A 26,841-nucleotide genomic window follows, 5' to 3' on the forward strand; every position below is an offset into this window, starting at 1 on the left:
GTACTTAATCTGTTATAATGCCTTTCTCCCCGCATTCCTTGCATTCTAAGTCCACTAAGTTCAGCTTTCTCAGCTGACAGCTGAAGGGGATGGGGAGGAAGGCGTGTTACACAAGACTCACTGCAAGTCTAGTTGCAAGTTCCTGGACAAAACATCCAAGTCGAGTCCCAAGTCGTTTATTAAGCGACTCAAGTCAGACTCGAGTTCCATCCTCTGCCTCTTCCTCACTTCCCCCGCAGGCAGCGCCTTCCTCAGTGGAACTGCTGGCCCTGCATTGTAAGTGATGACATTGAAAAGTCCAGAACGAAGAACAAAGCGTATTTGGCGGACCAGTCATGCATGTGTGAGTAGGCCTGCAGGAACTGGGTAAGCTCTTTCGGGCAGGGTCCTCTCCTCCTCCTGTGTCACTGTATCTGTCTGACATTTGCAACCCCTATTTAACGTACAGCGCCACGTAATATGTTGGTGCTTTATAAATCCTGTTTATTCATAATAATATTAATCAGTTGCTTTATCACTTTGCCACCCTGCTGTGAGATGCGATTACTTTATACCATGTCGGAGGCACCTCACAAACGCTGTAAATGCAGATTGTGGGCCCCAGCTGGCACATACAGCCTCCCCTGGCCTGATTAATATAGATTATTATTATATATTTTACTACTATATTATAAATAGAAATATTGTAGAAGAAATAAAGGCGGACTTCTTAGTAGAGTTACATTTGCATGGCTGTGCATGGAGCGGTGACAGGGCCTCTTGTTTGGTGTGTCGGGCTGTAAACATTGCATATGTTTCCTATACATGAGTGATTCGGTGTGGGCGATAGACGCCTGCTTTCTTGTATGTCGGGAAGCAGAGAGGGGTCGAAGAGTGAAAGGAAGGCGGATATAATTGCATTACCTAATTTAACCTCTGTCAGAGGAAGGAGGGGGCCGAGCCGCTGGAGATCTCTCCATACAGCCACCGGGCTCACACCGTGTTACCCCGCCGCTAGACACCCCCCCCCCCCCGGGGTATTTTACCTCAGACGCCTCCTCACTGCCTCCCCCCACACACAACGGGTAATCATTTGTCACTGGCATTCACTTCATTCATAAAAACAATAGCACTTGGACCCCCAAAGAAGGTGGCAGCCTGGGGGATTCCCCCTCCTCCTTTTTCTTCAAACTTCTCTTTTTTTCAGCGTTTTGTTTATGAACACCCCCCTCAGCCCAGGCTCCTTTCATGGCGAGACTCCTCCCCGCCAGACACAGCGGCGTCAGGAGCTGCGAACGAATGGAGATGGACACAATCAATGGCATTGGCCGCAGATGAGTGCAGGAAGTGCGAGCAATGGCTGTGCAGGGGCGAACACAGCGCCATCAATTCCCCCGTCTGTGTGTATGCGAATTCCCGCCCGGGGCTGAGCCTGACCCCATACACCGGCCAGTGTCTCCTCACAGCACATACACCGCTCTCACAGCATATACTCTGACTGCAACCCCACACAAATCACTCAACAGTCTTTTGAAACCCTCATTCCATATCTCCCCTCCTATTGTGTGCTGCTTCCCCCATCTATTAGATTGTAAGCTCTTCGGGGCAGGGTCCTCTCCTCCTGTGTCACTGTCTGTATATGTCTGTCATTTGTAACCTCGATTTATTGTACAGCGCTGCGTAATATGTTTAATAATATTAGTGGGTGAACGTTAACAACACATTCACCGTGTGCAGGCATTATTCTCCATTCATTAAAACCTGAGGCGTGTGACCGTCCAATCAGCATTGGTATATTTTGGCGCCATCCTGTGGTGGTCTTTGTACAGTTTGCAGCACCCACAGCTAAGTTCCACAGCCAGGGAGACTTCACTTCTTTTTTTAAACATTTTTGTTTTGTTTTTGCGGCTGACCTGCTTCCATGGTGTGGCATTTCTAAAAATGGGACTCCGGACAATGGTGGAATATGGCTGTGTGATATGTTGGCCACTTGTAGACTCCCACGATTACCCACGTAATTCAATTACACTGCAGGAACAAAGCTGTATCAGGGAGTGCCTAAACATGGAACCTTATGGCAGGATCATTAGTTTTTAAATAATAAGGACCCATTTACACCACATGCATTGGGCTTCATTACTTAGCACATGTCCAACGCAAGCCAAAATTCTTGGTATTCAAAAGGCTTAGTTCCCAAAGTGCTGGATACATTGATACAGGAAAAGCAATTTTTGCTTACAATCTAGGAGGAGTTTTAGGACCATTTCCAAACAATTTGAAGTCCATCATTCTACAATGAGAATGATTACTCACAAGTGGAAAACATTCAAGACAGTTTCTACCTAATTCACCCCAAGGTCAGACTGCATTCCTCAGAGAAACTGCAAAAAAAAACTAAGAACTACATCTCAGACTACAGGCCTCATGAGTGTCCTAAATCAGCGGTCAATTTTGGGGGGGCCGTGGCTCTGGCCAGCGCACCCCCAAGCGGGGTCGGGAGAAGGACCCTGCTGGGGGGACGCACCGGCCAGAGCCACGGACCATGTCCCCAGTACAGTTCCCAGGCTCAGGGGAAGTGGTCAGTCTGTGTCCCTGGACACAACCCGCCACTCTCCTATTGCTGGCTCAGACCTGCCATGGTAGAGTGGGCGGGGTTATGTCCTAATGACATCATTTTGAAGGGAGGTTTTCCCCCTTTGAGTGACACCCAGATCTCTGCGCATGCGCAGTCGGGAGCAAGTAGTTTTAGTGGTCTGCTGGACTTAAAAGGTTGGCGACCATTGTCCTCAACAATGAAGTTCATGACGGTGCAACTAGAGAAAGACTGAACAAGCTGGCTTGTTTTGAAGAGTTGCCAGGGGAAAGCTGTTCTCTAAAATGAACACGGTGGCATGCCTTAGGTTTGTTGGACTTCTGGAACAATGTACTTTGGACAGACAAGACCAACGTGCTGATGTTTGGCCGTAATGCACAGATCCATATTAGGTGAAAACCAAACATAACTCAACTGAAAAACCTCATTCCCATTGTCAAATACAATAGTGAAATGAGCTTGTTTTGCAGCCAGAGGACCTGAGCATCTTGCAGTCATTGACTGTACCTTAATATTATTATTATTAATAATATTAATAAACAGTATTTATAAAGTGCCAACATATTACCCAGAGCTGTACAATAAATATGAACTTCTTAGTATATCAAACTATTCCGGAGTGACATGTGAGGCCATCTGTGTGACAGCTAAAGCTTGGCTGAAATTAGGTTTTACAACAGGACAAAAATTCCAAGCACACAAGCAAATTTACAACAGAATAGCTCTGGGCAGCATGGTGGCTCCCAGGTTTGAACTTCAGCCAGGACACTATCTGCATGTAGTGTGTATATTCACCCGATGTTTGCGTGGGTTTCCTTCAAAAATCATGCAGTTGGGTTATTTGGCTTCCCTTAAAAATTGACCTTAGACTATATTAATGACATATGACTATGGTAGAGACATTAGATTGTGAGCCCACTTGAGGGACAGTTAGTGATATGACTATGGACTTTGTTAAGCACTGCATAATATGTTGGCACTATATAAATACTGGCTAATAATAATAGCTGAAGAACAATAGAATCAATGTGTTGCAATGGCTCAGTCAAAGGCAACACCTTAACCTGATCAAAATGTTGTGAAGGAACCTTAAGAGAGCTGTGCATAAATAAACTATTGCAAACTTCTATGAACTAAAGCAATGTGATAAAGAAAAATGGGCCAATTGGTTCCCAAAATGATGTCGGACACTGATAAAGACATAAAGAAAATGATTACTTCAAGTTTTTGCTAGCTATTGCATCATGGGGTGTACTTAGTCTTTCATGTGTGGGTGGAATCTGTTGTGTGTTGTTTTACACCCTTACATCATTTAGATTTAAATCTAATTTAGAATGTGTTAAGGACTTGATTAATTAAACCTTGTATTTGAACATGGGTGTTCTTTCTTTTTCTCATGACCATAACTGGTTGGGGACCGAAGTGATAAGGGAGTCTTCCCTATATCTCCAATCTAAATGTCTTTAAAGTGGTATTAGGAAACATGAAGGCACACAGTGGCAGTTACCTAGACCCACCAAGCTGGAAGTATTGGCACAAAGAAATGGTTAGTAGAGAAAGACTTGATTGAGAAGTGTTTCCAAGTACAGCAGACCAGCCAAGGTAACATTGTCTTGTCAGGCATGTCAGTGCCAGTGCCATTACTCTGAAAATAAGCAGGAGATCAATAAGCAGATCAGGTCAGCAACAAGTGGAGAGAAACAAGCTTTTGTCAGGAGACAAGCTGGGTCAGCAATGTGGAGGATAGAGTAAGCCATGATCTAGATACAATCAGCAACAGGTAAACAGGGACAATCTGTGTTCAGAATGGAACCTGGGTCAGTCACAGGTAAACAGAGACAAGATCAGGTACACAGCTCATAGGGTAAGTGACTAAAGCTGCGTACACACCTGCAATTTTTCTCGTTGGAAAGGATCTTTCACGATCCTTTCCAACGAGAAAAGACTGCACGATGCATGAACGATGCTGTACATACAGCACCGTTCATGCTCTATGGAGAGGGGAGGGGGAGAGCGACGGAGCGGCACCCTGCTGCGCGCTCTCCCCTTCCCTTTCATTAGGATCGGTCGTCGTCCATCGTCCATGGATCCGCCAGGACGGTCGTCGGACGATGGACGACGACCGACTGTACACACGGCAGATTTTCGCCCGATAATTGGCCGATACCGATTATCTGGCGAGAAAAATTTGCCGTGTGTACGCAGCTTAAGCCAACTCTGGAATTGGGTTTGTACATCCATGTACACGTAGATTGTGGAACTTGGCTACCCATGTGTTCAAGTTCATGCACCTGGATGAAAATGATTCTAACCCTATGGTTGCTTGCAGGCTTAGGCGCTTGAATCCACCATTGTACCTAGGCAGTATCCTGACAATAATTATAATGCAACATACTTGTATTCATGCATTGAGCTGCAATGCATTTTAAAGGGCATCTAATGCACTATAGCAGAGGTCGCCAACCTTTTGGACCTCACAGACCACCAAAATTTTCTTGCGGACTACTCGGGGGGAATAAAATAACTTACCTCTTTGCACCAGAAACAGTACTGAAGGTTTTGATGCAATATTTTAAAAAAATGGTGCAGATCCTGTTTTTGCCTGCTAATGTGCGACAAAGTAAAGGTTTGAAACGACCCAAAGGGTTATCCCCCAGTTTTTGGGTAAAACAGAAAGTTGTATGTTATTTCACCCAAAGCCTTTTCACCTCTTAGTAGCCCTTGCTTTTCTTTGTTGGATTTACCTAAAAATGTGCAGAATTATCCAAATAAAGCAAACACAATAAAGTTATAAAAGGTTGTACATTGTTTGCCTTAGCTCTGTTCCCTCTATATATGTAGCCTTACCAGAATTTGATGCATGACTACCATAATATTAATATATTATTACTTTTAAAAAGTAAAACTTCAGTTGTGTACTTTACTGAAAATAGTATAAAAGGGTCAATACTTCATATGTTTATAAAAGAAAAACTCTTAATAAGGCTGTTCACCTTAGTTTTTTTACTCTTAATTTTTTTTCTAGATAACTGAGAAACCTCTTTAGTTCTGTTTATGAATTGCTTTACTCCCCTAATTCTAGGAATGTAATTGTTGATAAAGGCTTGTTGTGATACTCGGAATTAATTCCAGGTACTCTAGTAACATCCAACATACAGTATGTAGAACATACATTCAATTTTTTTATTTGACATTCGGCATTATTTAGTTGTTACAATGGAGTTTCTTTAGGAAGAATTGTACTTCTAAACTGTATAACTCATTTTTATATAACCAGGCGTACCAAATAACTATTCAAATATAACATATTACCTCTGCTTTGAAAGCTGTCATCACAGCACATGCTTTATATTTGCTTCAAGGTTCATGCCACACTAGCCATTTGCTTGCTAGAAGCCTGCACAATTGCTAAAATTGACCTTACTTTTTTCTCTGTTATCACTCTCTAGCTATTAAACCCAGCAAAGTATTGCTAACATTCTGCTTCTTCACAAACAATCAAGATTTTGGAGCATGTAAGGAAATGACATCTATTATGAAAAAGACAATTTTGTTATCATTAATCCTGTTGTGTGACATCTTGCAACAGATTTGCTAGTGTTATCTGGCCCTAAGGGCACATGGATTTCTGTGCAGGCAACCCTATATATAGCTCTTATTGTGGTAAGTGATGTAAGTATTACAGCCAAGCAGATGGCAAGGTAGTTAGTCAGTAGTGTAAAAAAAAACACTGATGGTTACCCACTTCATGTGCCTTTAAAACTCTTTCCTGGTTTCTTCTGTGCCAATGACAAATGAGCTAAGCTCTCACTTTGTATAGCCTGCTTACGGTAACATTCAGTAGCCCATGGTAGAATTAAATTAAAATCTATTTATTAAGAACTTTTTTTATGTTAAAAACAATGCATTTGGGTAATTTGATAAAAGTCAACACAATAAATGCTGACAAACATACTATTTTATATTATTTTAATCAAGAGTTTGATGTTTGGTTAAATAATTTGCTTTGTCTTTAATTTTCTAGTGGTCCGTGTCTTCAAATCCTGCTGCTGTGGTGTTCCCTAGCTGCTAAGGGTATAGTACACTCTACAGTAGTGTGAATAACTAATAATTCCTATAGGGAGCAATAATACAGTTTAATAAATCTACAGTTTCCAATATTTTCCTTTTTCTGTAAATAACTTATGACAATTGTAAGGAGCAGAAAGCTTCAGTGACTAGACTGTAGGACTTTTTTTCCTACTAAAGAATTAGATACTGTTCACAAAAAAATGTAATATTTATAAAAAAAAAGTGAGCCTATAGCTAAAATGTAAAATTGCTCTGTTCAAATAGGGTGTACAGGTGCAAGATCCTAATACCTAATGTACTACCTCAAAGTTTATCTGTTTAATCTCTCCATGAGTATATTTTGGGCTTTCCTCTCTGCATAAAGTTTTTTGCTGGCTCTGTGTTCCCTCCAGCCTCCTCGGATACCCACTGACACATGAATTGGGGATAATGATTAACAGCATAATTTTAACAGGAACAATCTGAAGGGCCTGATCCATACATCTTTAATTTTATGTTAATAAAGAAGAACCTGAAAAAGCAGGCATGTGTGATCTGCAAAATGTGTTGGAAAATGTGTTCAGAGATATATTGAATAATAAAGGAAAAGAGGAGGAAAATATTCACTAAGATTCCCAATTTATTATGAGAATTGATGGCTACTATTGAAGATTGAGGATGATGGAAATAACCCTTCTCATATGCATTAAACACTTTTTGTAGCAAAGTATGTAAATATTGTAAAGTCATGTGATCTGTTACTAGCTTGTCTGAATGTATACATGTTTTTAATAAATGTAACTTTGTACCTGTAAAGTCCTAATTACTCTAACAACATTTTTTTCCATGTAATTATCTTGCAGTATTACTAAGCATCCACTAGACAACCAATTTTACAAGTGAATTGGTAAATATAAGTGTGCAAACAAACTGGGTGAGGTTTACATACTCTTATTATTATTATTATTAAACAGGATTTATATAGCGCCAACATATTACGCAGCGCTGTACATAAAACTCTATTCACAAATCATAAAATATTTTTAGGTAGAAAACTTCCTTCCTAGCAGTTTGACTGTGAAATGATAAGAATACCCAGGTAAACTTTAATGTACCTTAAAGAAGTAAGTGAAGGCCTCTTTAAATACTTGTGAAAGATGCTTTTTCAAACATTCTTGGATAATTTGTTTCTTGAACGCATAGCAACCCATACAGGTCAGTGTCTAATCACATTACCTGTGTACAGCCATTCCTGAAGTTTAATGAACTAGCTTTTGATAATTTAATTAAATAGACAGATGTACTACATGAAAAATTACCTACCTTAATTTACTAGTAAACATTTAAGTTCATTAAACATTTTGTACATTAAAATGTTTTAAATTACTAGTGACTCAAACAATAGAGGGAATGTACATAAATTTTGCACATATTTTAAGAAGACTATAAATATTCTTCACTAAATACTGTACGTTAAAGGCATATAATTTAAAGTGTAACTACTATCAATACTTTATGTTTTATTATGAGATTTACTCTCAGTGTACATCCTGATGGCTACCGTAGCTGACTCAGACCTAATATGTATTGCTGATGTCTACTGACTACCCACCCATAGATCTAGTAAACAAAAAATTACAGATATGGAGGCATATTTCCAGAATTACCAGGAGCATATTTTCACTTATGACCTGATAAAACAATCATATATGATGAGTAAATAGCAGTCAATCATAAGGGACCTTTTTTAACTTCAAAACAATTGTGTGGATTGAACATGTAGGTGAAAATTGAAAGTATGCATTTGTGACTATAAATGATCTAGTACATCTTATCAGAATTCTATCTGGGAAAATTAGCTAGATGGGTAGTTATTATTATTATTAAACCAGACGCTGGATGAGCACAGGGGGACCAAGATTTTCCCTACATTAAAATCCCCACTTACCTGGGTAAGTGGGGATTTTAATGTACAGAAAATCGCGGGCTTAGCGAAAAGAGCAACTTTTTTTAGCCCGTACGAAGGTCGGGCTTAACGGTCGGGAGGTTAATATTTTTTATTATTAAGATACACAAATAAGATCCATCCTGCAAACCATAGTTTTCCTTTATTAAACAGTTATTTCTACTCAGGTTGGGTACCATTATTGCAAGTTTAGTGTGCCAAGGTTATGTAATTGTAGGAAATACTTTTCAAAATAGCATAATAGAAAGAATATGTATTTAATGTAATTTCACTGGTTTCTTTTGTAAAAGGTCAGTGTAAGGTCAAAGGACATCTTTTCTGCTACATTCTTTTTACATTCTTCCCATAGTAGGATGAATCACACATGTGGCATCAAACCTGACTAGAAGAATAAAGTTCTTTTTGTGCACAGGAAAAGTTTTGTAGGTACAATCTTCTTGACATTTCTGGCTCTTAAATATCAGTGTTTCAGCAAGTGAAACTAATATGATTTTAGTTCCTTTTTGTCACCCAAGTTCACTAAACCTAAACTCTATAATTTCTGGATCTAATTATATGTTTAATGAGATATGCAGAAGAAAGTGAACTTACTGAAATAAAGACCTTAATGCTCATCTGGAATAGCTCAAGAAAACACAGTGGGAACAGTGGCAAGCTGGTCCTGACCTCTGGAAATGTAACTGCTGGAAGTGGACTGATAGCTGAGTTTTATGGAATGTGTAATATAGATACTGTTCCTTTTTTACACATGTATACTATACTATGAGAAACATTTCACAATTACATCAGAAGTAATTTTAGGATTGAATGGCGACATAGAAACTCCATGGCAAATAGATGGTACATCATTTTTGAAGCTTTATGACCAATACCAATACCTTTAAAGACGAACTATACTCAAAATTAAAAAACAAAAACACACTTACCTTCAATTCTTCAGGGCAGTCCGATCATTCTGGAGGTGTCCGGCATCGGGTCCCGCGTTGTCTCAGCATCCGTCCCCAGGCCGGCGCTCTGGGCACCACTATCTTTGTCTTCTTTTCCGGGTTCTTCATCCTATGTCACCCAACCCAGGCGCGAGAGTGGGTGACGTAGGATGAAAAAAAAATTTGACGATCTTACTACGCATGCGTGAGATCGGCAAATTTTTCTCCTTGAACAGAAAGGCATCTTGGGCATAGGCAGAAGGAGGGCCCAAGAGCCTTCTGGGATGCCTGATGTAGGTATCCCAGGAGGCTTTGCACCATTTATTCTCGACCGCCTAGAGAATTAGCACATTTTTTTTTTTAAAAAAAGGGTGTTGCACCTAAAAAAAACCCCCAAATTTGAATTTTTACTTTACATAAAGGGGTTCTCCAACCTTTTATGTAAAGTGAAAATTCTAGGTTTAGGTACGCTTTAATAAGTCAGTAGGAGCTTTAAAGTGATTTAAGTGATTTATCACCCAGTAGAAATAAATTTGTCACAATGGGCCTGATTTATTAAAGTTCTATAAGGCTTAAGAAGATATACTTTTATCAAATACACTTTCCAGGACTGAAGAAGATAGATTATCATGGGTGAACCTGGTTGATCCAGCAAACCTAAAATTGATTTCTTGTAATCATTTTCTATTATTTGGCAATTAATTTTCAATCCGGGACCAAATCAACTCCAGGTTTGCTGGATCACCCAGGTTCATCCATAATAGTCTATCATCTTCTGTCCTGGAGAGCTTTAATAAATCAGGCCCTATGTGATACATTTTATATATGTACCACACCTTCCACTGTCAATGTAAATACAAACATTGGCTTTGCAAAGTGTTTGCAGAGTTACAATTATGTGACACACATACCTGTTTTGTATGTTAATGAAGCTTTACAGGAAAAGTTGAAATTTGTATCTGTTTTTCTTAATCAATTAGACATATTGGCATATTGAAGGGAATGTAACATTTTCTTTTACATTTTTCTGTCATACACATCATTTCAATTGCCTACATTTACAACACTTTAACCTTTTGTTTTTATAAATCTTATTAATCCCGTTTGATTCTAATTATCTCGGATGTGTTTGGATTAAGTTTTGAACCAAATTGAAATGTCATACAAATATTTCATGTTCTTTTAATTCTTAAATGTATTTAGCATGGCAGTTTGTGGTGCTGGCTAGCGTTCATTTGTTGTAGGCGTAGGAAATGAACAATATTCTTTTAAAGTATGTTGAGAGTTTCTATTTAACATTTCACTGAACTTTACCAGGACTACGTATCCTTGACAACGAATATAAACATTTAACATTACATTGCCAATTTTATTGTCTCTTGGTGATTCAAATAGAAGTGACAAACATTAATTTTATATTCCATCATCCCACAACTGTTGTCATACATCATATTTACTGTGTCTCCTCTTTAACACCTAGTGTCATTTTTGTTCACATCCTGTTCATCACAAGTGATGATAGACAACACCAAATCAGCAAGTCATGAAGAATTACCTTGACAAATGACATTACTAAATTCAGCTAAAGATCTGTGAACAAACAACTGTCCACTGTTTCCAACTCTATAGGGATTATATTATTTTTCGTTGCTGCAGAGGATTTTATTTTTATATGTAGTTATGTCCCTGAAATAATACATTAGGAACTGTACTGCAAAAAAAAAAAATCATTTCAGCTCTGGTATCTCTATACCTCCTTTATATAAATAAATATATATATTTTGTTTTTGTTTATTTTGCAATAACATTTCCTAAGACAGTAAAATAGTACATTTTGTTTGTTTGTTTGTTGTGTTGCTGTGTGTTTGTTTATTATACCTTTGAGCTGCTGGTGAATGAAAAATAGCAAAATACAAAGAAACAATAATGTTACTTTGTATGTTTTAATCATCCTTCTGAACAGTGTTTATAAACAATGTTCAGAAAGATCATTTTAGACAGAAACAGCTGTAGAAGTCCTGGTTGTCATTTTGACAGGCTACAATTGCAGGCAAGAGGTGTGGGTGGGAGCAGCAATGAATGAGTACTTTTCCAAAGTTTTGGTTAAAGAAGAACATATATTTGTTATATTGCAATTTTTTAAATTAAAACTTAAATAAAATTACTTAAATTCTTTCATTTCACATTATTTTAATTCTTTAATGAGTAGCATCAATATACAATTATTGTCAATGTCTTTGGTTAAAAGGAAAGGGTTTTTTTTTTGCTGGGATCAGGGGTAGAAGGAAAGGGAAGTATTTAAAGGGAGGATGTATAGGTAGAGTAACAAAAAGGAATGTTATAAAAGAACAAACTTCTTGGTTCAGGGACTGTCTACATTCTTGCAAATTTATTCTCCAACCCCCACCCCCCAGAAAAAAAAGGAGAACCTCTGCTCTAGATTATGGCATACTTGCCACAGTCACACACAAATGTAAAAGATGGTGTAGTCTTTGAATTGTGCCATATATCAAAAACAAATATTCGCCATCTGTAGTTGATTTCTTTTACTGCTTGAATGCATGTTTTTGTCAGAAGATAGAGGTGTTCCTGTTTCCTTTTAATCGCTCTGAATTCCTTGTCTGAAGACAAGAGGAAAACTGGAAGTAAGACTGTTATTCCTGGCAAAAAAAAAACTATTTTTTTTATGGTGACACTCTTTATTTATTTTAGTAGATGTCTCAGGTGATGCCAAAAATTTTAGTTTATAAACATTCTTGTAGTAGATCTTGAAAAAAATCTTACATCTTTGCATGAATGTGTATGCTTGCATTCCTTTCCTCTCCTTGCCCCTCGGCTATTATTACAAAGGAACTCATTTTGTGAATGAACTGTGCCTGCCTCCAGCAAAACAGCCTCACCGCTGACCCCTGGTCACATATTAAATTCCAACCCAGCCAGAGAAGTATGCATTTAGAAAAAGTTACTGATGGCAAAGTCCGCTAAGTATTAGACTGTTGAACAACCTCAAAAGTAAAAGATCACATGAAATAAAACAAAAAAAAAATTAAACTGCTGATCATTCCTGGATAGAATCTGAAGTCATTCATTGTTTCTACTGATTTCTGTTAGCTTAATTCATTTTAAGCAGATGAAATATTAAACATACATGAAATTAGAATCCAAGCATAAGAATTAGGGTTGTTGAACATGAGGAGTGGCATTATCAAATACATTCCAAATCAGCTATTTTTTTATTATTTTTTTGGCACAAAATCACCAGATCAGAACTTTGCTATTGTATTTGTTAGACCAGGCATGGCTGCAGAAAAAAAGAAAAACACAGGATAGGGAGAGCTGCTGTTCTGTGTATATGTATTAAAAATACTCTCTGGCTTATTTCCAAGAACTGCCTCCACAAGTCTCTAATTTCAGAGTTATTCACATTGTGCACTAAGGCTCTAAACAAATTAAAAATCCAAATGCTGCCCGTAATATGTGCTGAATACCACTTTCAGTTCCCCCAGAACAGATATTTTCATGCTCAAAAATCAGATACAAAAATCTAAATGAAAGCAAACGGAAGATATTCATAGGTGGCGAAGGTTTACTAAACTGTATACCTGTTATGCAAAGTAGTTGCCACCATGTGTTTTAACCCAGGTTCACTGATAAATGTATATCCACTCCAGCCTTGGAGAGCCTTAATACAAAAATTAAAATGTGAATCCAGCTTTGGCCAACAGTTGTCTTAGAATAGGTGAAGACATACCTTTATGCTGTAACCATCAGTGTATTGTTAGTGTAAATCAGTGTTCCAAGAATTGTTCTGGTAGTCAGGTGCCCTAACTTGCAATTTTGACTGTGCATTCTGTAGAAATGGATTAGAAATGGAGCCACAAATCAATCCTGTGAACAAGGATTAAATACAATGGTAGTTCCCAAAGCCAAACAGCTGGATGAGAGAAAGGTACTTGTGCTCCTAAAATGTGAAAAATGCCAATGCTGTCTACTTAATTTGGTAACCTAATCAAATAACAAGGTCAGTGGGCTGCAGATGGAGTTGAGAAGGCAACTCTGTGAATGTTCAAGGTGTTCACAAGCCGAAGAATTTGGCCACGATTGTATTAATATTTTGTTTACACAACAACAATATAACCCAATGTGATCAAGTCAGAGTAAAGTTTAACATTTTATAATGTAAAACAAATTAGACAACCCATGCCAGCCATTACATATAGATCACACCAACTTCATGTGTACTCCCATTACCTACTAGTAATTCACATTACAAGTTGAACACAATCTGTATATATCAATATTGTACAGGACTCCAGGGGTGGTGCTGGGTAGCAGATATATTTCACCCTGCTTCAGGTCATGAAGCTTCTCAGAGCAGGTTGCCTACTGAGGAGTAGAGGTTTATACAGGGCCCAGACTTTGGGATAAAAATGAAAGGATCTGGGTGGGCCTTCCTATCCCATGGCAGTACAGGCTGAGAATTTAGACTGGCCTGACAGGTATGTAAGGAGGGAGGTGTGGGACTGAAAACAGAGATCCTAAATGATGGATGAAAAACTAATACCGTCATCCTAAAACATCATGTGAGTTGCAGGTGCGCTCCTTGCGTAGACACTTTGGCGGCCAGACTGTGGAGTTACAAACCCTAGCAGGACTTATTGCCAAAGCTGTTTGTATTTTGCCTATTGCTGACATTAAGCTGTTTGTGTTGTTTTCAGCTGAGATGCAATTGTTTTTGTTCCTTTCTGCTGAAGTGAAGCCATTTTAAGTTGTGTTGAACCTGAAAAAAATGGACTTAACATAAGTAGGTATATGGTATCCTGCACTGTGCTATTCCCCAAACTTCAAAATATGTTCTCATTTTTCACATCATTTCTGATGGGTCATTGCAGAAACAATCCATCTCAAGGTAACAATACCAGGCCATCCAAAGGATGGTTTAACCTTGCAAAACCAACAAAATTATGAGAGAAGTTATAGGACATAGCACACAGATGGGAGATCTTTAAAGCTGAAACATTTCCCTTTTTTTAACTGATTTTATAACTGATAAGCTTTGGAATGGTATATATATAAAAATAAGAATATTACCTTCCTACTGGAGTCAAGAAAGTGTCAGCAACTTCACTGAGAACAGAAAATGCACTGCGTAAATATGTACTGTATGTTATACTTAAGATACTGCAATATGAATCGCCTGACTAAATTTACTACCAATGCGGAACTCACTGTCAATCTATTAACTGCTGCAACCACTGCCATAATATCTGAAATAAAACAACAGAATGATTAACCAAATTCCTGCCCAAAACATATACTGCACCACCACTGGAAAGAACTTAAGGAAAGCAAGGTTTTTTGTTCAATCAGATTCCATCCACTCTGATGGCCATGTGTCCTGAGGGTAATGTCTGCATTACCCTGAAGATTTGCTGAAAATATGCTGCAAAACCAAAAGACTCTATTGCATCATTGAAAAGCTGTAACTACCTTTAATCTGCTAGTTAAAGATGCTAGTCACCTAGAACACACAACTCATGTGCATTATTCTACATGCAAAGTTTATTTTCCTAGAATAGACTGCAACAGTGTAGCATAAATGTTATCTTTTAAGAAAAGTTATTGAGTGACTTTATCAAGTGAGAGCCTACATTTCATAGCCAAGATATTGATTAGAAAACACAAAAATATCAGGCAGACATTAAGCCCTTCTGGGTTATCAGTACCCCAAACTTGGTAAGCCGTAAGCACACTATACTAAAGCCTCTGATGTTTGTCAGAATTACCTGGACCAATGCATAAGAAATCATCCAGGTTATGAACCAGTCTGTGTGATCTAGTCACCTTGCTAACCACCAACACCAAGTGCTAAATGCACAGAATGCAAGAACCATTTCACAAACTTTTGATTACCAAATTTACATTCCTCTCTAGACTCACAGCATCTAGTTTGATATCTGCCACCAACTTCACCATCTGACCCACCATAATCCTGAAGGCTGCTGTGTTTTTTCTGTTGTCTGCGAGCCTCTTGTGTGTTGAAGAAAATGAGGCTCCACTAGCACAGAACATTTACCTAAAGATGACTCACGTAGCAACTCCGAATCTAATTGTTCTGTCCATCCCTGGTTCACAAGTGGTGCATAATCCACCAAAAAATTACATCTTAATTACTGCTTTTGCCCATTCCTCTCGCCATGTGCCTAGCTTGGTTGTTTTCCACCCTTCTGATGTGCTGTGTATGGATCAGTGTGTCCATCCCTAAAGCAAATAAGAAAGAGTGTATCACATTCATTTTACTTTCTCTATACTAATACTTTTCATGTCATATCAGGCCTGTCTGATAGTGGAGGAGTGCACCTTATAAGGTCATGCTAAAATAAAAAAATTAAACCAACTATTTGAAAGCCTACAAATGGTATTACTTGTCCTTCATATACTTACATGTAAAATCATTTGCATTGTTTGCTCACAAGTTTAATGCAGAAGTAGATCCAGGGAGTGCCATAATTACTAAAGACTGTTTTTTTTGTTTTTCAAATGTATTATACCTGAACATACTCATTGGAGAAATGTATTAAACGTCTGCATGCCTTTAGCCAGTCTTGTAAGAGATTTAGAGACAAAACTCTAAATCTATCAAACAAAACTCCAGAACCTCAAAAAATCAAGTATCTTAGCCACAAATTTTATTCTTTTTTGTTCTGTCTCTTGTACATGGTTTATAAAGCTAAAAAAACCAATGGCATGTTCATTCTTTACACTCAGTTGTATATTCATCATAGAAATAACAAAATAAATACAACCACACATAATCATAAGCATAACCCAAAAATCAACCCAAAAATACACAGCCTACTGGTAAATTTAAACTATGTCAAATTATCATTTAAAAATCCAATAGCAATAATGTTGAAAACATCCCATTTATACTTAAAGTGGCAATATCTCAATAACTCTTAAGCTTCAGGAGTTATAAAGAGGATCTAAAATAACACCAAAGCCATATCAAAAGAAACTACCAGATCTCAGTTGTGTAGCTTGTACCAAACTAAATTTTGGTGCATTCCCAGTCTAAAAACTTATTTCCACTTCATTGTGAATATTTGATATTAGAAAAAACAAGGAACATCACAATACAAAAGACAAATAAATATCACTTTTTAATAACACCTATGGTTCACAATAGAACATAGACATATATATGTGATAAACCCCAGATTTAGATAAAATTTTAATCAAAATAATTATATACAACAATTTATATCACACAAACAATACGTGCAGTAAAAAAAAAGTTTCCTTTAACTTTCAAGCTAATTCAAATGGAAACTCATGTTGAGGAGAGGGGAATATGTACTTTTGTTACCTGGATGTATCAATACTTCCTAAGTCAAATTTATTAAAGCTCTCCAAGACTGGAGAGGATACACTTTCATCAGTGAAGCTGAGTGATCCAGCAAACCGGGAACCTATGTGTTAGCAAACGTCTTGAGTCCTGGGCCAGATCCATTCCAGGTTTGCTGGATCACCCAGCTTCACTGATGAAAGTGTATCTTTCCTAGTTTTGGAGAACTTTAATAAATCAGGGCCAATGACTTAGAGAAAGCATGCAGCAGACAAAGTAAGAGTGAAGTTGTACTTGTGATCTGCACAGCAGTTGTACATCCAATTATTCAGTGTTAATTCCACTTTAATAGAGAGAGATCTTCAATGGCAGCCTACATAATTGCATCAGTATTTGTTTCCCTTAAACCAAGAACAAAAATCACTGATGTCTAACAAATGCCCACTATCTTGTTTCATTAATTTAATACATCACAGACTTTGCATGCACTAAAATGAATGTGTAATCTTTAAGTGGTCATGGCAAATTTAGGTGATGTCCTAATTAATCATTAAGCAAGCTTACATTCAGGATGCATGCTTGGTGCAACAAGTATACACAAAGCCCTCCCACTTCAATGATCTAGACTGGCATAGCTCAGCAAATAAAACATTTCTCACCAGAAGTATCCTCACACAGACCTATATTGCATTGAAAGAAAGGAAGTTTGTCCATTACTGATAGCTTAGTGGACTGCAAGTGTATATATTTAGATAGGAATGTTCCTTCAGGGGCATCACTGGGATTAGTAATACTCAATGTGGCAAAAGTTGGTATAGCTGTAGAGAGAAAATAAGTGGTGCACATTACATGTTGCAAGAAAACAATACAACATGTGGTGCATATAGCATGCTGTGGCAAAAAGACAAATCTGGTGGTACAGTTAGCACACAGCACTGAAAAATAATTTAGAACCTGAAAAACAGAGAGGGCTAATCTCATATTCAAAGTGAGTGCAATCCACAATCTTCCATACAGGTGCACTTTATCTCATTTCATCACAGGAGAGGTATCATGGAAGACACAGGGGATGCAATATAACATCTATCATGTGTTGGCTGACACCTCTGGGGAATAGGGATGACATTGTGTATTATCAGAGGCAAAAGTTTAGATGGGGTGCAGTAATGTCACATTTTCCTTGTCAGCCTCATGAACCTGCCCAATCCCTGAGGCCTCTCTCACATAGAACTTGTAGTGCTCATGCACTAGCAGCCACCAGTGGACACAAGAACCATGGACCCGCTCCCACAGCCCCACCTACAGCCCAGGCTGATTACCAACACAACAATCATAAGAAGGGCTAGGAGCACAGGAAAGGGCCAAGAAACTCCAGAGCGCACATGGGCCCTCATGCTTCTACACAGGTCTAGAATAAGATTATGATAACGAAAGTTCCCAGTACAATGTTTGTCTGACTGCAAATCTATCTTTGTATTTTCCTTAACTTTAAACCTAAAATCATAGCATGTCAATATCTTTATCATTAGTTAAGATAACAAAGTAATATATACATTGTTTTTTTAGAGGGATGGGACCTAGGCTTTATTTTGACATGTCTGCAAAAATTATTTCTTATTCTACAAAATCTATAGATAAAAAAGAATGCAAATTGGGAGTTTTTTGACCAGTATTAGTTTAAAAAAATTATTTGCACAATATTCCAAATTCTTTTCCCTTTGGACTACTATCTAAACTACTACTAAACTACTATCCGTCTTAAGTTTTGTTTGTCTGTTTAGAGTAACATCTTTAGCTGTGTACACACTTGCAATAATAATCCTTGGAAACGAACGACTAACAACCGTTCAATAAATAATATTGACCGGCTCAATAAATAATAAAACAATACCTGAGCATCATTAGGGTGTTCTTGATTTAAAGATACAGTATTAGAGCCTGGGTATGTTGGGTGCTTACACTTAAAACAGACCTGTGGTTCTTGCTATGTACTGCCATCAGTAGATTAGAATATTTGTAGCACTACTTTAGTATAGGGAGATCCTCATAAGATCTACAGGGTACATTTTAGTGGATAGTTCTGGAATAGTTCTAGAACTAGTTCTCCCCAGGGGATGATGGCTGGCTCCCTTCTTTGGCAGAGGTGGCTCCTGGCCATAGTAAGGTAGCGTTCAATTTCCATCCTAATGCTTCACTTTTTGGGCCTATGACAGATTTTGGTGCTTTTTTAGGCAAGGATTCTGTCCCTGGAAAAATGGCTTTGCATTAGTCTTTGTGAGTTCTCTTGCCAAGTCACTAGGAAGAACCGGAAATAAACTGGCCACCGTTACAGGGGTGAGAGCAACATATTATTTTGAATATGTGCTTTAAAAAAAGTGTTTTATTCTGTAGATAGCAGTACTGGAGGATGTGCAGATATGTTATATAATGCAAGCACAGCATAGCTTTTTTTTATAGACTATTCGATCAATGTATATTTGACTGCATTGCTCAACACAGGCCCAATGCAATAAAAGCTTAAATCTATTGTTTTAAATAAAACCAGCTCATGGTAATGCATTGATGTGTACTAGATGAAATGGAACATGCTTCATTTATACACAGTGCAGCGAGTCAATGCAAGGCACATGGTGTGAATTCAAAATGTTTAGTCATTCCACAATAAAGTTAATTATAAGTATAGCATACAAAACAATTGTTAAATTATTTTATATATTTAGGATAATAATAACATACATACTTATAATACTTTTCTTTTTTTTTATAATAGTTTTCTATACTTTGCTAATTGTATGATTGATGTTTAGAATCCTTTGAACACATATAATCTGGCAATAGTAATAACTAAACAATTTAGAGAGACTAAAATTTACTTTAAAAATATGCAATATTTAAATAATGATGTAGTTGTCTTTGACCTAGTGTGAGCCCCAGAGGTGCAGAAGCGTTTGAAAGTCAATGGTTTGGATTCAGATTAGCAATAACTGTTTACAAGTCAAACACATCTTCTACTTTCACTAATAAAACATATTACATCATTTGTACAGTTTGACTTTACAAAACATATGCCAGTGTCCAGTATAATATGCAGCTGTTGGAATGAGTTAATGTTTGTACATTTTGCAAATGTTTATCTAACTAATTTTTTTTAATTAGGTTTACATATCATATGATTATAAAATATGATGTGTGTATGGGAATCTATATTATTTAAGTTATTTTGGCAACAAATCCTAATATTTGCTAGACTTACCCTTTAAACAACAAAAAGGGGGAAGATGATCTAATGGGGTAAGTGGGGGTATTCCTGCACTTTGAATCTATTGGTTTTGTTGTGATTAGAAAGGTAGCAGAAAAAAAGCATGGAATGAGAAGCATTTGAATGCAAGAGGATTTTGAAAGAGGATTGCTAGTAAAATATAATCATGCATGTTATTTTTAGCGGTGGAACAAGTAAGAGACTCATTCAGAAATTTCTGAAGGAAGTATAAAATGCTTTCCAAAAAAGGAACACAGAAGGAGTATTGAACAATATCTATTGGCTAAGTATATAAAAAAGGGACATATACAAATATAAAAAATACACAAGCCTCTTTAAATTGGAAACATGAGTTTGAATCTAACATTCCAACATAATCCTATATAAAATGAGTGTAAATAATAACTAATATATAAGCTTTTTTAGGGTTTAAAAACAGGAAGATTACATATAAGTCACTTCATACTTGGCTTACATGTTCAGTGCAACAAAATCCATGTACATATTGTGTTTCGAATCAGCACAACTGTGAAATACAATTTTTACAGCAAAAAAGCTTTGAAACCCAGGATATTAGTCTGAAATCTGTTCCCATACAGAACATGAACTGGTGGGAAAGCAGGTTGTAAGAAAACCTTTCTACAGCAGCTACCAGCTGCACTGCGACCCAGTGTCTGTGTAGCTGACATTATAATCCATTCATAAATGAAGCATACTGAATTACACTGTTTTTAATACTAATATGTTATTTCACAGTTGAAAAAAATCACTATTGGTGGTAAAAGCAATAAAATCCTTTGCTATTCAAATGTAATTTTTTATTAGCTAGTCAATAGGACATTATATTTTACATTTATCATAAGTTATACATTTTGAAAAAAAAAACAAATAAAAATCACTGTGTGTTTTGACTTAAAGTGGCAGTGAAAAACAAGACTGAACACAATTACAAATTATTTATTAGGTAAAAGAGTTCAGAAGTATGTATTTCAACTATTTTGCTGTTTGCCTGGAGTTCTGCCTTAACTGACCATAAAGAACACTGGTAGAGAAGTTCTTCTATTTTATTGTCATCTCATCACACTTAAAGTGGAAATAGGCCCCAAATCATTACTAAACTGCCATCTAATAAATAGGGTGTTAGAAAAGACTATTAGTACACTGACTGCAGCACATGCACGGTATAGTCAGTAGTGGTAGTAGAGTTCCAGCAAATATCATACTTGGGCATGAGCATACAGTAAACTATCTGCACAGGCTTATTTACTTAACAGAAGAATGTTCTCTTAGTTTAAAGGTGAAGTTGAATGAGGTAATGTTGTTCTTATTCATCCAATCCTGGGCATTCAGTAAACTAAGTAAACTGTTAATAATAAGTATGCTTGTTTAAGCTAAAGTATATATCAGAAACTCAATTCCTTTAGATAGAATAACTGATCACCATATTTGGAAATAGCGTACATGGCTCGTTCACTTTTATTGCAGCCGCATATGGCAATTTTAAAAAGCAAATTTGGCATTAGGGGTTTTCAAACAAACACAACTCGTCGCCACTATTTCCTATTGGGATTAACATTATCAAAGAAGTTATCTTCTTAGGCCCTTAAAAAAGAAAAGGAGGGGGCTGAAACATCCTAACAAGGGTAAAAGTCTACTTGCCACATCCCAATATAATTAATTTTCTGAAAGCAAAGGAGTAAAAGGGGGACATTCAAGGCAAAATAACAATGTGCATCTAATGACATAACCACCAAAAACCTCTACGCGTTTCGTGGAACTCGCCCACTTCTTCAGGAGGACATGTTTCTACAATAAAAAATACATATAAATTGTAAACAGATACATCAATAAAATAATTTACCAACATAATCACAGTGTCTCAAACATTTTGTACCAAGTATTTTGCAAACCCTCAGATGTTTTTTTTTTTTTACTTTTTTGCATATTAACAAATGAACAGATTACACTTATGTGTAGTCATTGCTTGCTTGGTATTTGGTTAAATGAAAAGAAAAGACTGGCCTGGTGAAACTTTTGAGGTCCCTAAGTCCAATTTGAGCATCACCTGTTGCCCCACCTTGTTCTGCCTGCAACCTCCTGACATCTGAGGGGAGTTTGCAAAATAATTGGTACAAAATGTTTGAGACACTGTTGGTTGATAAATTAATTTTTTGTTGTATCTGTTTACAATTTATATGTATTTTTCATTGTAGAATCATGTCTTCCTGATGAAGTGGGCGCGTTCCACGAAAGGAGTAGAGGTTTTTGGTGGGTATGTCATTAGATGCACATTGTTAGATTAATAAGCATATATGTAACACATCTGATTTGGTTTTAAGGATTTGTATTAAAGTTATACATTTTTATATGTGAATTGGTAATTATTGGAAACTGATGTATATTTTGCCTTTAAAGTCCCCCTTTTACTCCTTTGCTTTCAGAAAAATACTTTATAAATATGCTGGATAGTAAGCAAAAAGCAACATTATTTACCTAAGAATTGGAAATCATTCATAAAAATGAGGATCATGTCAGCTTATCACCACTTTTTGTAAAAGACGAGCTGAAAGTGCCACTATTTAGGAAAAAATAATAACACTTTTCTGGTAAACTGCTATTTGACATGTTTACAAAAAGTGGACTATGTATGGAGCTGATTTAGAAAATCTGTTTCAGGACCTCTTCAGATGTCAGACAATTTGCCAGTATTTTTCAATTGTAGAACAGCAGAGTAATTTTTTTCCCTTTTTAATGTTAGTAATTTTTCTACTTTTGTACTTGGAGAAAGGACTCCATACTAAAGGTGGTACTGTGTAAACTGCTGTTGCAGTTCGAAAATTGATTCTGATATCTTAATAACGCCTATCCACTGTCATATTATTAGCATTTACTACCCCATCTCCCACTAGGAGTATTACAAATGTAAGATATTTATTTTCTTATATATGCTTTCAGTGAGTATTAGAACAATGGAATCCGCATCGGTTATGCATAAAAAAAAAATTGAATACCACCGACATCTGAAAAAGATTTTTAAACTGTCTTTATTGATAGGATTTGGTTTTTATCATGTGTATGCACAAACTATTAATATATTTGGGGTATTTCTGTATATATTTATATGTATCAAAATTGGTTGGCATTTTTAACCTTTGTGGAAGCTGTATATTTGTGGATACTGATACTGTCTGTAAGAATTGTAATCCTTTCAGTGTGGGATTGGTTTTCTTCATGTTTGAAACTATTTGGTGGCACCAAAGTTAAATGGGAACTTCACTTTCCTCTAAATAGGAGCATACACAAGTCATTTTGGAGAATCAGACACCCCCCAACATTCAGCTATTCCTTCAGAAAAGTGGCAAGGAGAAATCTTCCACAAAGTTTGTAAAATACTTGCAGTGTACATACTTCCCCTGGGGGGTTGATTTTTTTAACACAATTGAAATTACACTAAAAAAAATTAAACAAAAAAATAGAAAAACAAAAACTTAAAAGCCACACCACAAATGCAAAAATTAATGGAAAGATGATGGTAGGCTGTATACACACATAAACCCACAAACGGGTACATATGTTAGGTAACGTAGTGTTCTCCAAAATTGAAAGAATAATTCTAGGGACATTTTTTATGGTTATTTATCTGTTTAGGGTATTTGTTTATGATTGCTCACTGACATTACAAAAAGAACTTAACGCCATGGTCACATGAAAATATTGTCCCAAGTCTTCACTTTTCCTCTGTTTACAGGGGGTCGGGTCCTTCTATGCGATGCCCTACATGATGTGGATACTTCTTATGGGATGTCCATTGGCACAGTCCTCTCAGGATCCAGAAGTAGAGTCTGCAGTGGTGACTTAAGCGCATAGAAAATGTCAGGGTCTGGCCAGCTTTGAAAAATGTGCAGTTTTAAATGAGCAGTCCGCTGTATCCATATGTTCCACCATTAAGGGACCTAGATGGGATTATTGCATGAGAGAGGGTTGGCAGGTGGCTTTTCATTTGCAATGACATGAGCTTTATTTTGAAAGTGCAGCCTGCTGTAATGTTGACATCCCCAAGGCTAAATTGTCATGTTCCTGGCCTTGTCTGTGATCACCAAATAAACCCAGGAGTACTTGTGGATCTTGAAGTTCCAATCAAAGTCAATTCTAAATTATTCCAACCTCTGACCGGGTTTTGAGCAATTTGATACATGGTATTGACTGTTATATTAAGCCTCCAGATGATGTCAGCTGTCATCCTGCTAGCCAATCCAGCTGTCATCCCCAGTGGCCTAATTGGCTGATTTATACTATACCTGTCATACAGTACATTCATAAAAAGCAATTCTCAACCAATCTGATGAGATTGAACAGATTAGTAAACATTAAGAATAATCCATAGCAGCAAAGCGCAAAGGCATACATCAATTTTGGGTTTGAACAAGACGCCCAAATGACAATCTGGGATATGATTTGCACTTTTTGTGGTTCCAGCATCCATATTTAGACAAGGTAGAGGTGATTCACCCCTGCTTTATGTACCCCTACAATAACAAATAACTCCAGATTGTTTTTTGCATTCTGAAAGCAGAGGTGCACTGTGGTAAGGGGGCAGGGGAAGTGGTTGGATCAGGTTTTCCTTGGGTTGATTAGGATCCTCTATAAATGATAAGTAAAACATTGAAAACCAAAAATGCCCTACTAATCCCCAGGTCCCAATAAATACAGTATGTTGAATATTCTGAATGATATTGGCAATTACTTTGTAAGTGGCAAACACTCCAGTGCCAGATGGCAAGGGAGCAAATTGTAAGATAGACAAAAAAAATAAAACATTTACCCTTTCTGTGTGGGGGTAGTGCCCTTGCAATGGTTGAAAGTTTTGACATACTCTCAAAGTCAGCATTATATTCTGAGATAAATATTTTGTAAAGTGCTGCATAATATGTTATTGCTGTATAAATAAAAGATAAAAAAATTCTCTATTAGAAAAAGGAAGTATTTTGTAGTTTAGAGAAAGCTGAAAATGGGTGTAATTTATACCTATTTATATACATTCATAGTATGTTGCATTCTTATTATACTGTCATGCTGGGTTTCTTATCTTTTTCTTTTTATTCCCAACTTGAAAATATATAAAAAATGTTTTAAAAAGAAAAAGCACATTGTTTCAGATTTCAGTAGGAACTTACAACAACTTAAGATGTCTGGCAAATCAACGTTTATTTTTCTGTACTTGCAGAAAACATGCTTAAGTTAACTAATGCAGTCACACCATTAAAAATGTCAGTAAAATCATCAAAATGCCCTTTGCCAAATAGTGGGCCTGATTTATTAAAACTTTCCAAGGCTGGAGAGGATACACTTTCAACGGTGAACTTGGGTGATCTAGCAAACCTGGAATTGACTTCTAGAAGTAATTTGGTATTTGTTAGCAAATGTTTTCAATCCTGGACTAGATCCATTCCGGGTTTGCTGGATCACCCAGCTTCACTGATGAAAGTGTATTCTCTCCAGCCTTGGAGAGCTTTAATAAATTAGGCCCAGAATATCTATATACTGTCGACATACTATAGACATAGATATACTGGTATAGACTATCTATAACAGAAAGTGTACCACAAAGTCATTAATGTTTTTTAAGTTTTTTAAAGTTTTTTAACATTTTGAAGCAGAATAATGACCTTTTATCCAGGATGTTTCTTCAGATCACTGACCTGTTCAGTCGATGAACAGCCCTAAGCGGCAAGTAAACCTGTTGAAAATACTACTCTGTATTCCACAGGCTGTGCAAGGTATTTTGGGGTCTTCTTATCTTAGTTTGTTAACCAAAAACACACACAAATTATGTCATGATAACTAGCTATTTGTTTTCCATTGAGTTTGAGAACACTTTTTCTTTGAGCTCATGTTGCACCTGTCAAAAAGCAAGAAAACAATAAACATTCTTTGGGAACTTGCTTACAATTACTTTTCCAAAATAGGCTCATGCATTACACATTCCATTGTGCTAGTTTGCAATTGTACCAGGACCTCAAACTTGGGATCAGATTCCACACAGCACAAATCCACACTACATCCTCTTTTTGCATTAGTATTTGCCCAGAAATGTTTACATAAAGTTCAAAGATATTATTGTTATTTCTTAGTGGTTAAATGTCCAGTTGAAAAGGATTTTCTTTCCATTTCGTTGAAATTCAAACATTCCTGCAGATGGTTAACAATAGTCTTCATTCATGATTACAAACTTGCAGAAATGTTTCACGAAAATTGCAGACTTCTACAACAGTGTTATGAATGAAATGAAATGTTAGACACACATAGGAAGGTATTTGAAAAACACTCTCAAACTGTTGCCAAAAGGCATTATATGACTGGGCTAATCCTAAATATTACCATAAAAAGCATATATTGTATTCTGATACTTTGGTATAAAGACCTACATAGCTATTTAAATGACCACCATTGCAAAAATGTTGGATTTTGATCACTGTGTGGGGTGATAGTATGTGTAAAGCCAGAACTTTCTTTCTTCCAGGTAGAATGTGTAAAAGAATGTAGAACTCTTTGATTTTTCTTGCTATATGTGTCCTGCCCAAGACAGTCACCATATTACTCTTGACGATCATTGTCTTTAGAACAGAATGTGATAGGAATGTAAACAGTTTGAGTTTTCATCAGAACAGGAAGTAAGACAAAATCTTCCAGTCCTAGTTCCAGTCCAAACTTGTGCTACTA

This window comes from Pyxicephalus adspersus, chromosome 2 (genome assembly GCF_032062135.1).
Source record: "Pyxicephalus adspersus chromosome 2, UCB_Pads_2.0, whole genome shotgun sequence".
NCBI lineage: Eukaryota > Metazoa > Chordata > Amphibia > Anura > Pyxicephalidae > Pyxicephalus > Pyxicephalus adspersus.